The sequence below is a fragment of the Bubalus bubalis genome, chromosome 9, assembly GCF_019923935.1.
Source record: "Bubalus bubalis isolate 160015118507 breed Murrah chromosome 9, NDDB_SH_1, whole genome shotgun sequence".
Lineage (NCBI taxonomy): Eukaryota > Metazoa > Chordata > Mammalia > Artiodactyla > Bovidae > Bubalus > Bubalus bubalis.
In genome coordinates this window covers 69,116,629-69,130,900 of record NC_059165.1, presented here as the reverse complement: position 1 = coordinate 69,130,900, position 14,272 = coordinate 69,116,629, and the positions used below count along the sequence as shown (strand labels likewise).

Genomic DNA, 14,272 nt, shown 5'->3' with positions numbered 1-14,272 from the left:
AGGTCAGTGATCACACTATCGTGATTATCTGGGTCATGAAGATCTTTTTTGTACAGTTCTTCTGTGTATTCTTGCCACCTCTTCTTAATATCTTCTGCTTCTGTTAGGTCCATACCATTTCTGTCCTTTATCGAGCCCATCTTTGCATGAAATATTCCTTTGGTATCTCTGATTTTCTTGAAGAGATCCCTAGTATTTCCCATTCTGTTGTTTTCCTCTATTTCTTTGCATTGATCGCTGAAGAAGGCTTTCTTATCTTTTCTTGCTATTCTTTGGAACTCTGCATTCAGATGCTTATATCTTTCCTTTTCTCCTTTGCTTTTCACTTCTCTTCTTTTCACAGCTATTTGTAAGGCCTCCCCAGACAGCCATTCTGCTTTTTGGCATTTCTTTTCCATGGGGATGGTCTTGATCCCTGTCTCTTGTACAATGTCATGAACCTCATTCCATAGTTCATCAGGCACTCTATCAGATCTAGGCCCTTAAATCTATTTCTCACTTCCACTGTATAATCATAAGGGATTTGATTTAGGTCATACCTGAATGGTCTAGTGGTTTTCCCTACTTTCTTCAATTTAAGTCTGAATTTGGCAATAAGGAGTTCATGGTCTGAGCCACAGTCAGCTCCTGGTCTTGTTTTTGCTGACTGTATAGAGCTTCTCCATCTTTGGCTGCAAAGAATATAATCAATCTGATTTCAGTGTTGACCATCTGGTGATGTCCATGTATAGAGTCTTTTCTTGTGTTGTTGGAAGAGGAGTGTTTGTTATGACCAGTGCATTTTCTTGGCAAAACTCTATTAGTCTTTGCCCTGCTTCATTCCGTATTCCAAGGCCAAATTTGCCTGTTACTCCAGGTGTTTCTTGACCTCCTACTTTTGCATTCCAGTCCCCTATAATGAAAAGGACATCTTTTTTGGGTGTTAGTTCTAAAAGGTCTTGTAGGTCTTCAAAGAACCATTCAACTTCAGCTTCTTCAGCATTACTGGTTGGGGCATAGACTTGGATTACTGTGATATTGAATGGTTTGCCTTGGAAATGAACAGAGATCATTCTGTCATTTTTGAGATTGCATCCAATTATAATGACCTGTAAAATTTTAGAACTCTTGTGTTATCTTAGTACCCCCAAATATGTGTGTGTGTGTGGAGTAGAAGATTGAAAGTAGGAGTGTGAGATACAATAAACATATATAAATGAGTTTTAGGTTGATACCAAAATATGCATTGTGTCATTTTGAATGAATATTTTATATTTTTTCTGAAAATATATACCAACATTGAAATTTTGACTAATTACCTCATGCTTTTGTTATTTTGTTTAATTAAATCATTGTGAATATTATTGAGTTCATTAAATGGCCAGTATAATAGAAATATATAAAATTGCTAAATAACAGAAAGAAAATAGTAAGTATCATTTGATAGGGCTCACGTGGGGTCTCATTGATAAGATGGCTCGTTATGTCAACCTTGCAATGTCCCTTTATGCCACAGCTGGGACATGGAACCATGCTTTAGGCATGAGCGGGCCCAATGGCCTTCTTTGCCGCATTTGAAGCAGGGCCCTGGGGGCTTCCTTTCTTTGTTGGCTGATGGAGGCTTGGAGCCATGTAGGGCAGTGGCTAAAAGGTAGCATTTGGCCTGATCTCATTGGGCCTACTCTAGTTTTGCCAGTTCTTCCCAGTTATTGAAAATCTTAAAGGTTAAATTTAAAAGGTCTCTTTGAGGGATTTGAGGGCCTTCTTCTGCCTTTTTAAGTTTCTTTCTGGTATCTGGGGATGACTGGGAGATAAAATGGGTGTTAAGGACAATGGTGCCCTCTACTAAAGTGGGGTCTAATTTTGTATATTTTCTAGCACTTCTGTTAGCCTTTGAGTTTTCCTCTAGCCCTTGAGTTATTTCCCAGAGCTTATCAAAGTTGATCAAAGCTTACCAAAGCTTTATGGGCCTTTTGAAGGCCCACAATGAGGCAAGCAACCATGTGATTACCAGCTGCTTGTCCAGGTCTCCCTGCCTGATAATCCCAGTTGGAATCATCTTGGGGGACAGCCATTGCCCCTATGGGCTTAGTGTCATCTCTCCATGTATCTCATCATCATGCACCTGAGAGGCTTGCCATACTCATTCCTTCTCTTCTGGGAGAAGAGTGGAGGAAAATATGATGTAAATATCATGCCAGGTTAAGTCATAATACTGGGTAAGATACTTGAATACTTTTAAATAATTATCAGGGTCTGAGGAGAAAGAGCCAAGACACGTTTCAACCTGAGATAGATCAGTGAAGGAGAACGGGACATGAACCCGAACAATGCCTTCTGCTCCAGCTACTTCCCATAAAGGGAGGAGTGGGGCAGGGGAAGGAGTGGGGTCCTGCAAGGAAATTTCCTGTTTTAAAGTTGTTGGGGACCAGATACATGGAGGGGACCCTAAGGGTAGAGGGTGGGGCTGAGGTCTCAGGGCTTATCTCAGGCACAGGCTGGGGAGGGGTGTTGGGAGCTACAGTGATGGTGGAGGCCTGCCCTTGAGAAGGAGGAAGGGAGCAGGGGATGTAAGGTGGAGGTTGTGGAAATGGATCTGGAGCAGCTGCAAGGGGATTAGGAGTGCTAGGAGGTGGGCTGTGGTTGGAAGGGTCGAAGGAAGAAGAAAAGCCTGAATAGGGATTGGGAGACATTGTATTAGGCAGATGTGGCCCAGAGTGGGCTAAGAGTATTTGAGAAGTAGAACAGGATTCACAGAGAAAGGGTCAAGAGCAAAGAAAGGCTGAACATAAGGGATTTCTAACCACTTGCCATTGCAGTAGAAGTTATTGAGGTCCATAGAGTATTATAAACAAGAGTTCCGTTTTCTGGCCATTGGGAACTGTTATCGAGTGTATTGCGGCCAGACAGTGTTGGAATAGTAAATATGTCTTTTTGGTCTTATCTCCCCTCGGAAGGCCAAGGCTTTTAGGCTTTGGAGAAGGCATCCTAGAGGAGTAGATTTTGAGGGCTAGGATTGAGAATTTCCTATTGTGGGAGGTTAGACAAGGGCAAGGGAAAGTGAGGAGGAAGGTCAGAGAGAAAAGGTGTCCCTGTTCTCAGGACTTTCTCAGAGAGTAATAATAGTCTGCTTTGAAATGGTCATCCCCTATTTCAAACTCAGATGGGGCACAAGGCCGAGGGCCCAAGGGCCATAGGGATTCTACCACCTAAGCTGGGTCTTGGAAATAAGGCAAGAGAGAGAGAGGATCCCAGGGAATGGGATTTCACTCACCCTGTAACCAATGGATGAAATGTGGGCTGGTGTGTGAATGTCAGTCCAGCAAAGCAAGGGTCCCATCCCGGAGCTCCTCTAAGTTTCTCAGCAATATCCAAGGGAGGGTACCACCGGAAGTGGGCTCGTGAGAGAGGCCCACCCAGTTGCAGCGGTGGATCTTCCCTCCTGGGTTTCGGCACCAGAATGTAAGGTGAGTGCAGAGAAAATGAGAGCATGCCAGGCAGTCAGGCAAGAAAAGGAAATTTATTATAGGCAAAAGAGAGGGTGACTGACTCTCAAGGAGAACCAGTGTTCTACCTTTCTAACGGAGTCCTTCTTATACCCCACCAATGAAAAATTCTCTGAAGGCATGGTCACATAGCTGGAGGTCTGGAATCTGGTGGTCTTGCAACTTTGAGAAGATAAGCACCAGTGAGATAACAGGAAGCCATTTGGGCAATTTGGTCAGTCTCACAGATCACTGTGATTTTATTCTCCATTTTAAAGGTCGACATAATGAGCCATCTTATCAATGAAACCCCATGTGGGCCCTATCATTATTATGCTTAGGATGTAAGCTATATTTCTGTAACCAGGAAGGATAAATTTTGACTCCATACTAGATCTGTTTCTATGACTTTAATCCTTTTTCTCTTTCTGTTATTATAAACGTACATAATGGCCTGCCTCAGGGAACCCTGCGTCCCCTCTGCCTGACCCTTAAAGTGTGTTTGTTTAGCTCACAGGGAGACAACCTGACCCTGCCCACCTGTGAAGGACTGTGAAATTCTTAAGTTCCTCTGTGAGGAATGGTACCACTCATTTACATTTGGGGGAAGGGCAGAATCACAGATAGTTGTGGTATCCTTGTTTATTGATAGGCAGGAGATATTCAATTTCACACGACCTGTGAAATGGCTGTGAGAAAACGAAACTAGCACATCCTCCTGCTTGAGGCTTACTATTCTAAGAAATATTTTCAAGAATTAAATGGTCTTTTTACTTCGTTTCCTCACCTCCTCCCATCTCTGATCCAAAAAGAAACTGGCATCCAGTTCCTGACAAGATGGTTATTTTGAGACAGTAATCTGCCATCTTCTCAGTCAGACATATCTTGGAGTAAAGTCATATTCCTTACCTCAAAACTTCCTCTCTCATGTTTATTGGCCTATTGTGAGGCAAGCAGAGTGAGCTTGGACTCAGTAATGTTTCTAAATCTTTCTTAATGTTCAGTTATAAAATTGCATTTATACAATCAGCAGTGCTGATAAAAGTGGGAGTTTGATGGTTGTGATGATATTGGCAACATTAGGGACTGGAAATTCAAGGGAAAATGGAAATAATATTGATTGTAGATGATATCAGGAGGAAGTTTCCTAAACACAGATTTCAAATTCTAGATTTAGAAATGAACTCTGATCATTCAGTACCAACCTATGCTAAACATTTTTAGTGAATATTGAAGAAACAGAAATATTTAGAAAGAAAAAATAAAACAGCAAAGAAATTTTGTGTATCATATTTGCGGGAGTTGTACTAATTATTTTCATCATTTTTATTGAACATTTCAATATTATTATTTACAAAAAAATTTGAACATTTAAAAATTGCTCTCAGAAATGCCAAAGTATATATCATATAATCCATGACTGTAACAAATATATAGTGCATTTATGACAAAAATTAATTTTATAAGTAATGAAATAATAAATTATTAGTGATATTAGTCATATTGAGTTTACATGGGAAAAAATTAAAGACTTTGCTGTGATTACCATCTTGAGTGCTGGAAATTGGTCAGACAGGAGACAAAGACAGAATTCTGGCTTGCTTGTCATAACTGTTATAAATGTAAATAGTGCACAGTGTGGTTTCCTTAGTATTATCATCAATAATTTGAGAAGTTAACATATATACATTTGCACATTAATAGTTTTGAGAAATCAGTTCAACTTTAGAGCAAGAAAAAGGAAAAATCTGTGTAAGTTGAATTATGTTTTTGAAACAGTTGGTTTGAATTAAACAAGATGCATTTCCATATAAATCACAATTTCAGTATAATAAAATGGAATTCATGAATATAAATAAATATATTTTAACTAATTCAAAGTGCATTACGCTTAGAGATAGATACTATAAAATTTAATTTCCTAATTTGGTCAACACACTTCTAGATACTGTATCTAGATTCTTAGCTGTTTATTTGTTAGGAAAATTAGTAGAATGATAGAATATTTTATCTATCTTTACTCCTGTCTATTCAATATATAAATAATTTGAATATATGCAGTAGAATCCTGAATCTGTAGTGCTATGACTTCATATTACATATACATGGCAATATATTTAAAATATTGGTTCAAATAAGCATTGACTATGCATTTCAAATTAAGTGATATCTATGTAGACATTTGACAGAATTCAAATATTTTCTTAAAATATTATCTTAGACCACAATGGAAGTATGTGTTTGGCCATTTAATCCACATACTCTTCTCTTCACAATAACTTCAAAACCTAAAAATGTATTATAGTGTTTTCAATAATTTCATAAAATCTTATCCTGTAAGCAGAAATGCTGAAGTAATTTTTCAATTGTAGGACTATTTGATTCTATTGTGTTTCTACTTTTATTATTTCATAAAATATATGCTATTGAGATTAAATTAGTTTCCTTGAAAGGAATATAACTGTAATGCAGTTATAAAATTTTTACACTTAATATGATATAATAAGATTTTTTTTTATATAAAACACAAAACAAGCTTAACTATATCCTGGATTTCAACATGATTTATATTCATAAATAACATGTATAAGCACCAGTGCCTAATTTAGGGAAATTTGTACTTTCTCAGTTCACTGGACATCTGAATATTGAAAAAAAGTTACTTCTTGATTCAGTGAATTGAGCTTATATGGATTTTGACAACTTGGAAGAAAGATTCTATCTGAGGTTCCTAAATCATATTTAAAATTTTTGTGATGGAGAAGAATAAAATTATAATTTAAAAAAATGTGTCTTATTGTACTTTCTTCTATAAACTTGGAAGACTAACAATAAACTATCCACTACTGAATAAATGTCCAAAAACGCAGTGCACTGATCTTTTTCCAAAATAAATTCAAAAGTGCCTCAAAAAAATTTGGAGTTCATAATTTTTTAGAAAACACTTTTTTTGTTACCTGGTTATATATCCCCAAATTCCTGATACCTTTTAATAAACCTATAATGTCCTTATTCAAATAATATATTGTATAATAAAGTCATAATAAGGTAGAATGTAAAATAATAATGGCTATTTGACATAGTTTCCTGCAAAATATAAAAATTACTTAGTTGCACAGAATAAGTTATTCCAAAAACATGTACACAATAAGTGCTATTTTTAGAACTGAATGGAAAAAGAAGAGTGTTAAAGAGAAAAATGTAGAAGAAAGCAAAGTATGAGGATAATTAGTAACTTACTCTCCAGTCTTACCCTTTCTGAAAACCTTCTAGAATGCACAAGCCACTTCCTTGTTGTGGAAGCTGTAGATGAGGGGATTCAGTGTGGTGTGGGAGTGATGATGGTATAGAAGACAGACATCATCCTGTCCTGGGTGGGGGACAATTAGAAGTAGGTCACATGTACATAAGCAAAACTGCTTATAGTACATTCCCACTACCATGAGATGGGAGAAACAGGTGGCAAAAACTCTGTGGCGACCTTTCCCAGATCCCATGTGAATGACAGTCAGAAAAACTTGAGCATAGGAGGCAATGATGACTGCTACAGGGAAAAGAATCATTATTATACAGCAGTAAAAGAGAACTTCTTCAAATATTGAAGTGTCATTGCATTCAATAACTAGCAGAAAAGGGAAATCACAGAAGTGCGCTACTACCCGGGACCCACAATAGGAGAAGGAAAATGTAACTACAGCATCAATGACACCATCAGTAGAGCCCAGGACCCAGGAAGAAGCAGTCATAAGCCCACAAATTTTGGGTCTCATGAGACTGGTGTATCTTAGTGGATGGCATGTAGCAACATTGCAGTCATAAGCCATGACTGCCAAGAGGAAGCATTCACAGCCAGTTAGTGATGTATAAAGGAAAATGTGTGTGGCACAATCTGCCATGGTAATGGGCTTGCTACCAGACAGGTGGTTGAAGGCCATCTTGGGGACAGTGGTAGAGATGAGCATGAGGTCCATAAGAGATAACTGGCCAAGGAGGAAATACATAGGAGTGTGGAGCTGGGTGTCCAGGTAGAGGAAGAGAACCACAAGAGTGTTTCCCATGATGGCCATCGCAGAGATGCCCAAGACCAGAGAGAAGAGGAAGATGTGGGTGGAGCTATGATCAAAGATTCCCAGCAATATGAAATCAGAATTAAAGGTCTGAAATTCCCATGCTATGATGAATGCGTTCTTTAACTATTAAAAGAAAATGTATGTTTATTGGTTTGTTAAACATTTACATAGTGCCTTACACAGACTATGATTCTGTAAGATTGTGTAGATTTTTAACCAATATGACATGATGAGATTTAGGAATCTTAAGAATCAAGGAGTATAGTATTAAAGAGAAATAAATCTTCCTGATACCTCCCTCCTTTATAAAACTGTGAAATTGCCCCAAGTTCAACCTCTAAACATTTTTTTAATCTCAATTGAAAAATTAGGGTAATAATATGAAATATTATATTTTTGATAAGTTTTCTATATAAAGGAAACTTTTCAAAAGCAAAAACAAAGCATCCTTAAACATCAGAAGTCACTTTCTGATAAGTTAATAGAGGAAAAAATATAGTTAAATAAGTATGTGAAATAGTTATAAAAGAGAGGGAGAGTAAGATCTAAGCCCTTATTCTTATGGTACTGAGCACTTTTGTTATTAATATCAGTGTTAACAAAAATTATATACTTGCCAATTATATTACAATGGTGTGATCACTGACCTAGAGCCAGACATCCTGGAATGTGAAGTCAAGTGGGCCTTAGAAAACATCACTACGAACAAAGCTAGTGGAGGTGATGGAATTCCAGCTGAGCTCTTTCAACTCCTGAAAGATGATGCTGTGAAGTGCTGCACTCAATATGCCAGCAAATTTGGAAAACACAGCAGTGGCCACAGGACTGGAAAAGGTCAGTTTTCATTCCAATCCCAAAGAAAGGCAATGCCAAAGAATGCTCAAACTACTGCACAATTGCACTGATCTCACATGCTAGTCAAGTAATGCTCAAAATTCTCCAAGCCAGCCTTCAGCAATATGTGAACCATGAACTTCCTAATGTTCAAGCTGGTTTTAGAAAAGGCAGAGGAACCAGAGATCAAATTGCCAACATCTGCTGGATCATGGAAAAAGCAAGAGAGTTCCAGAAAAACATCTACTTCTGCTTTATTGACTATGCCAAAGCTTTTGACTATGTGGATCACAATAAACTGTGGGAAATTCTGAAAGAGATGGGAATACCAGACCACCTGACCTGCCTCTTGAGAAATCTGTATGCAGGTCAGGAAGCAACAGTTAGAACTGGGCATGGAACAACAGACTGGCTCCAAATAGGAAAGGGAGTATGTCAAGGCTGTATATTGTCACTCTGCTTATTTAACTTCTATGCAGAGTACATCATGAAAAACGCTGGACTGGAAAAGAAGCACAAGCTGGAATCGAGATGGCCGGGAGAAATATCAATAACCTCAGATATGCAGATGACACCACCCTTATGGCAGAAAGTGAAGAGGAACTAAAAAGCCTCTTGATGAAAGTGAAAGAGGAGAGTGAAAAAGTAGGCTTAAAGCTCAACGTTCAGAAAACGAAGATCATGGCATCCGGTCCCATCACTTCATGGCAAATAAATGGGGAAACAGTGGAAACAGTGTCAGACTTTATTTTCTTGGTCTCCAAAATCACTGCAGATGCTGACTGCAGCCATGTAATTAAAAGACGCTTACTCCTTGGAAGAAAAGTTATGTTCAACCTAGATAGCATATTCAAAAGCAGAGATATTACTTTGCCAACAAAGGTCTGTCTAGTCAAGGCTATGGTTTTTCCTGTGGTCATGTATGGATGTGAGAGGGACTGTGAAGAAGGCCAAGCACCAAAGAATTGATGCTTTTGAACTGTGGTGTTGGAGAAGACTCTTGAGAGTCCCTTGGACTGCAAGAAGATCCAACCAGTCCATTCTGAAAGAGATCAGCCCTGGGATTTCTCTGGAAGGAATGATGCTAAAGCTGAAACTTCTGTACTTTGGCCACCTCATGTGAAGAGTTGACTCAAAAGACTCTGATGCTGGGAGGGATTGAGGGCAGGAAGAGAAGGGGACGACAGAGGATGAGATGGCTGGATGGCATCACTGACTCGATGGACGTAAGTCTGAGTGAACTCCAGGAGTTGGTGATGGACAGGGAGGCCTGGCACGCTGCGATTCATGGGATCTCAAAGAGTCGGACACGACTGAGCGACTGAACTGAACTGAATTGAATAGAGTGTTTGGTTTGTAATTTATAGCAAGTATTCAGTACAGTGTGTGAATGAGTTGAGAAGTGATTATTTAATTCTGCAAATCTAAACTGTGTGTCCTTTATTCTACAACATGCTGGTGTGGTGTGATTTATTTTCCTCAAAAAGAGATATGTTGAAATCCTAATAGAGAATATAATTAGTTAAGTTAAGGTCATACCTGAATAGTGTAGACCCTTAATTCAATGTAACTGTGTCCTTTTAGGAAAATGACCATGTGAAGACAAAGATATAAGGAGAATGGCACATAATAATGGAAGCAGTGATTGCAGTGATATGTGTGTACACATAGATAGAAGTACTATGCATTATATATAATATATATTCTATATATAGAAAGGAGTAATGTACATTTTTTCCAATGAGTCAACGCTTTGCATGACGTGACCAAAGTACTGGAGTTTCAACTTTAGCATCATTCCTTCCAAAGAATACCCAGGACTGATCTCCTTTAGAATGGACTGGTTGGATCTCCTTGCAGTCCAAGGGACTCTCAAGAGTCAAAGACTCTGATGCTGGGAGGGATTAGGGGCAGGAGGAGAAGGGGATGACAGAGGATGAGATGGCTGGATGGCATCACCAACTCGATGGACGTGAGTCTGAGTGAACTCCGGAAGTTGGTGATGGACAGGGAGGCCTGGCGTGCTGCAATTCATGGGGTTGCAAAGAGTTGGACATGACTGAGTACTGAACTGAACTGAACTGGATGTACATTTTATATATAAAATATGGTGTGGTGGTAAAGAAGCCAACTACCAATGCAGGAGACATAAGAGATGTAAGTTCTATCCCTGGATTGGGAAGATCCCCTGAAGAAATAGATGATAATCCACTACAGTATTTCTTGTCTGGGAAATCCCATGGTCAGAGGAGCCTGATGGGTTACAGTTAACTGGGTTGCAAAGAGTCAGACACAATTTAGCAACTAAAACAAGAAAAAATGGAAGAGGATAAATTTCTGTTGCTTTAATCCAGTCAATGTTAGAGCATTCCTAGGAATATGTCATATGTCACCAATATGACATATAGAAAATCCATACATAAAAAAATAGAAATTCAGAGAAAAGTGAGGTCTACACATTAAAACAACACATTGAGATTGTCTGTGTGTTAGGCACCAAGGATAATGCAGCAATCAGCAAAGAAAGTCCTTAACATTTATATTTTAATCAGATAGTGACAAAAACCACCAATATATTATAGAGAAAAAAGTCAAAGGAAGGTGTTAGAATTGCACTGGCGTGTTCAATTTTGAATAGAATAATCAAGGAGGCATTTGCCCAGACAGTGAAGGTAAGAAATGAACCACATCACAGGAAAGAACAGTCTTTGCATCAGTTTCACAGAGGTGAAATTAATAAATAGAACACACATGCAAATAGCAGAGCTGTTCAAAAGGTTTAGGAAAACCAGAGTTTTCTAAGTTAGAGCTATATTTCTTGTTCACTGTTGCATTTAAATTTTAATGTATGAGATAATTATACATGTATGAGCAACATTAACAGACCTTAGGAGATTATTCTAGACAACAAAAATAATGTCACAATTTAGAAAGACCAGTCTGGTGGATAGAAAAATTAAACAAGAATGCAATTTATTCACTATTTCAGGCATCACCTTTTTGTGAAGAGACTAAAAACAAAACAAAATAAATTACAAAAGCTGAGTAATCTAGGCAAGGGGAGATAAATCTGTAGAGGAAGATGGAAACTTCAATTCAGTTCCTTGAGTTTAAATAGTTTAAGTGGAGAGATAATAAAATGCCAGGACTTTCTAGGTGGCTAAATGGTGAAGAATTCACCTGCCAATGCAGAAGACACCAGTTCAATTCCTTGGTCAGGAATAAGCCCTGGAGAAGGAAATGGCAACTCACTCCAGTACTCTTGCCTGGGAGGTCCCATGGACAGAGGAATCTGGCAGGCTACAGTCTCTGGGGTTGTGAAGGAGTTGGATACAACTTAGTGACTGAACAAGTAAAATGCAGTTTCTTTGAGTTTTAATTATTTATATACATTGTGAACATCATTTGAGATACAAGAGAAATTTCAAAAGTATTTTAAAATTTCAGTGAATGATTGTGACCTGCAAATGCTAATCTACTAACTGCTACCTCTAAAGATGCCTCGTGTATATCTAACGAACTGAGGAATACAATCTTTAAAAAAAAAAAAAAAAGTGAGAAAATATTTTTTTGTCAAACAACATGAAGGATGAAACAGGCCTTAATTTTATGTATATCTCCCTATACCAATAGAAGAATATTATTGGTTACTGATAGCTTAGAAACTGGTCCATTCAAGGGGCATATTAGGGGCTTTGGGGGAATGGGAGTGGGTTCCCCACAACAGAATACCCTCCTGGTGTCCAAACAGGAGTAGCCTTAAGTTCAGTCAGGAAGAAGGCCATTATATCGCACCAATAATTTCAAGTGCTTATATAGCTCCATTTACTTCCAAAAATAACTTCCCTCAAGTATTTTGAGGGCTTCCCTTGTGGCTCAGCTGGTAAAGAATCTGCCCACAATGCAGGAGACCTGGTTTGGGAAGATCCCCTGGAGAAGGGAAAGGCTACCCACTCCAATATTCTGGCCTGGAGAATTCCATGGTCTGTATAGTCCATGGGGTCGCAGAGTTGGACACGACTGAGCAACTTACACTTCACTTCACTTTAAGTATTTTGAATGACATGTCATAGACTGCCCAGTTATTCTGAACTTGTGAACTATTACAATAAATCAGTTTACCCAAACAAGACTTTGTGTTAGCCCAAAGATCCACCATGTTTCTCCTTAATTGTCTGCAATATGATTCCAAGGATGAAACTATCTGGTCAGGTTAGTTCATACCTAGCTAGCACATGTGGGGATAAATCTGTCTCAGTAACTAAACTGATATAAAATTTTGAACACTTCTATTGGATATAGCCTGGACATGTCTGCCATAAAGGTTTTAAGTCCAGTTGAGTGATGTAATTTTTAAGTAGCATTGGCTAACAAATGTAGAACATACATGTTTTCTCTGGAGTTTCTCAGTTCCATCATTAGATCACTCTGAACTTAAAGAAACTCACACTTACTTGTATGCTGCTTCAAAATTCCTTTCATAGCCATGCACCAAAATTGTTTTCACTGATTTTCACTCAGTGAAAATTCCAGATAATGTGGCAAGAAACAGTCATATTAAATATTTAGCACATATTAATATTTATATAGATGGAAGATATTGAATGCTGCATTACCCACTACCAGCTATATAAGAATCATGTGGATATTTACTCTTGAATGGGTATAAAAATAAACAAGTATTAGTTCTCATGAGGAAACTAGATATTAATTCTAATATATATGTGTGTGTGTGTGTGTGTGTGTGTGTGTGTATGTGTGTGTATGACAGAATATATATATTTTTAACCACCAGGAAGATGAGGCCCAAATTTAAATGCTCATTGCAGGCTCCAAGAATATAAACAATACTAAAATACATTCCAGAATAAACAGGGGTTCCTCATGGTGTTTTTATACACTCTTCCCAGGAAATGGATCTTTGGCAAAATATCTCTTGAAATTTTAATTTATCTGGGACTATTTGCTGTGAAATAAAGCACAGCATTTTGACTAGCAGCTGTCTTGGCAGAAAGAAAATAACAAAATAGAATTTCTGGAATAAATAAATTTGAGAATTTTTTTCAGAATACCTATTGATTTCTTTAAAATGTTCCTATAATGAGGTAATTTTTTTTAAATCTTCTTTAAATTTTTTTAAATTTAAATTTATTTACCTGCCTCTTGAGAAATCTGTATGCAGGTCAGGAAACAACAGTTAGAACTGGACATGGAACAACAGACTGGTTCCAAATAGGAAAAGGAGTACGTCAAGGCTGTATATTGTCACCCTGCTTATTTAACTTCTATGCAGAGTACATCATGAGAAATGCTGAGCTGGAAGAAGCACAAGCTGGAATCAAGATTGCCGGGAGAAATATCAATAACCTCAGATATGCAAATGACACCACCCTTATGGCAGAAAGTGAAGAGGAACTCAAAAGCCTCTTGATGAAGGTGAAAGAGGAGAGAGAAAAAGTTGGCTTAAAACTCAACATTCAGAAAACGAAGATCATGGCATCTGGTCCCATCACTTCATGGGAAATAGATAGGGAAACAGTGGAAACAGTGTCAGACTTTATTTTTTTAGGCTCCAAAATCACTGCAGATGGTGACTGCAGCCATGAAATTAAAAGATGCTTACTCCTTGGAAGAAAAGTTATGACCAACCTAGATAGCATATTCAAAAGCAGAGACATTACTTTGCCAACAAAGGTCCATCTAGTCAAGGCTATGGTTTTTCCAGTGGTCATGTATGGATGTGAGAGTTGGACTGTGAAGAAAGCTGAGCACTGAAGAGTTGATGCTTTTGAACTGTGGTGTTGGAGAAGACTCTTGAGAGTCCCTTGGACTGCAAGGAGATCCAACCAGTGCATTCTGAAGGAGATCAGCCCTGGGATTTCTTTGGAAGGAATGATGCTGAAG

The 14,272-nt window shown here is 38.1% G+C and overlaps 1 pseudogene; it reads right to left on the bottom strand.

Moving 5' to 3' along the window:
* Positions 1 to 6,700: 6,700 nt before the first annotated feature.
* On the bottom strand, positions 6,701 to 9,964 carry LOC102397585 (annotated as a pseudogene).
* Between the last annotated feature and the right edge of the window lie 4,308 nt (positions 9,965 to 14,272).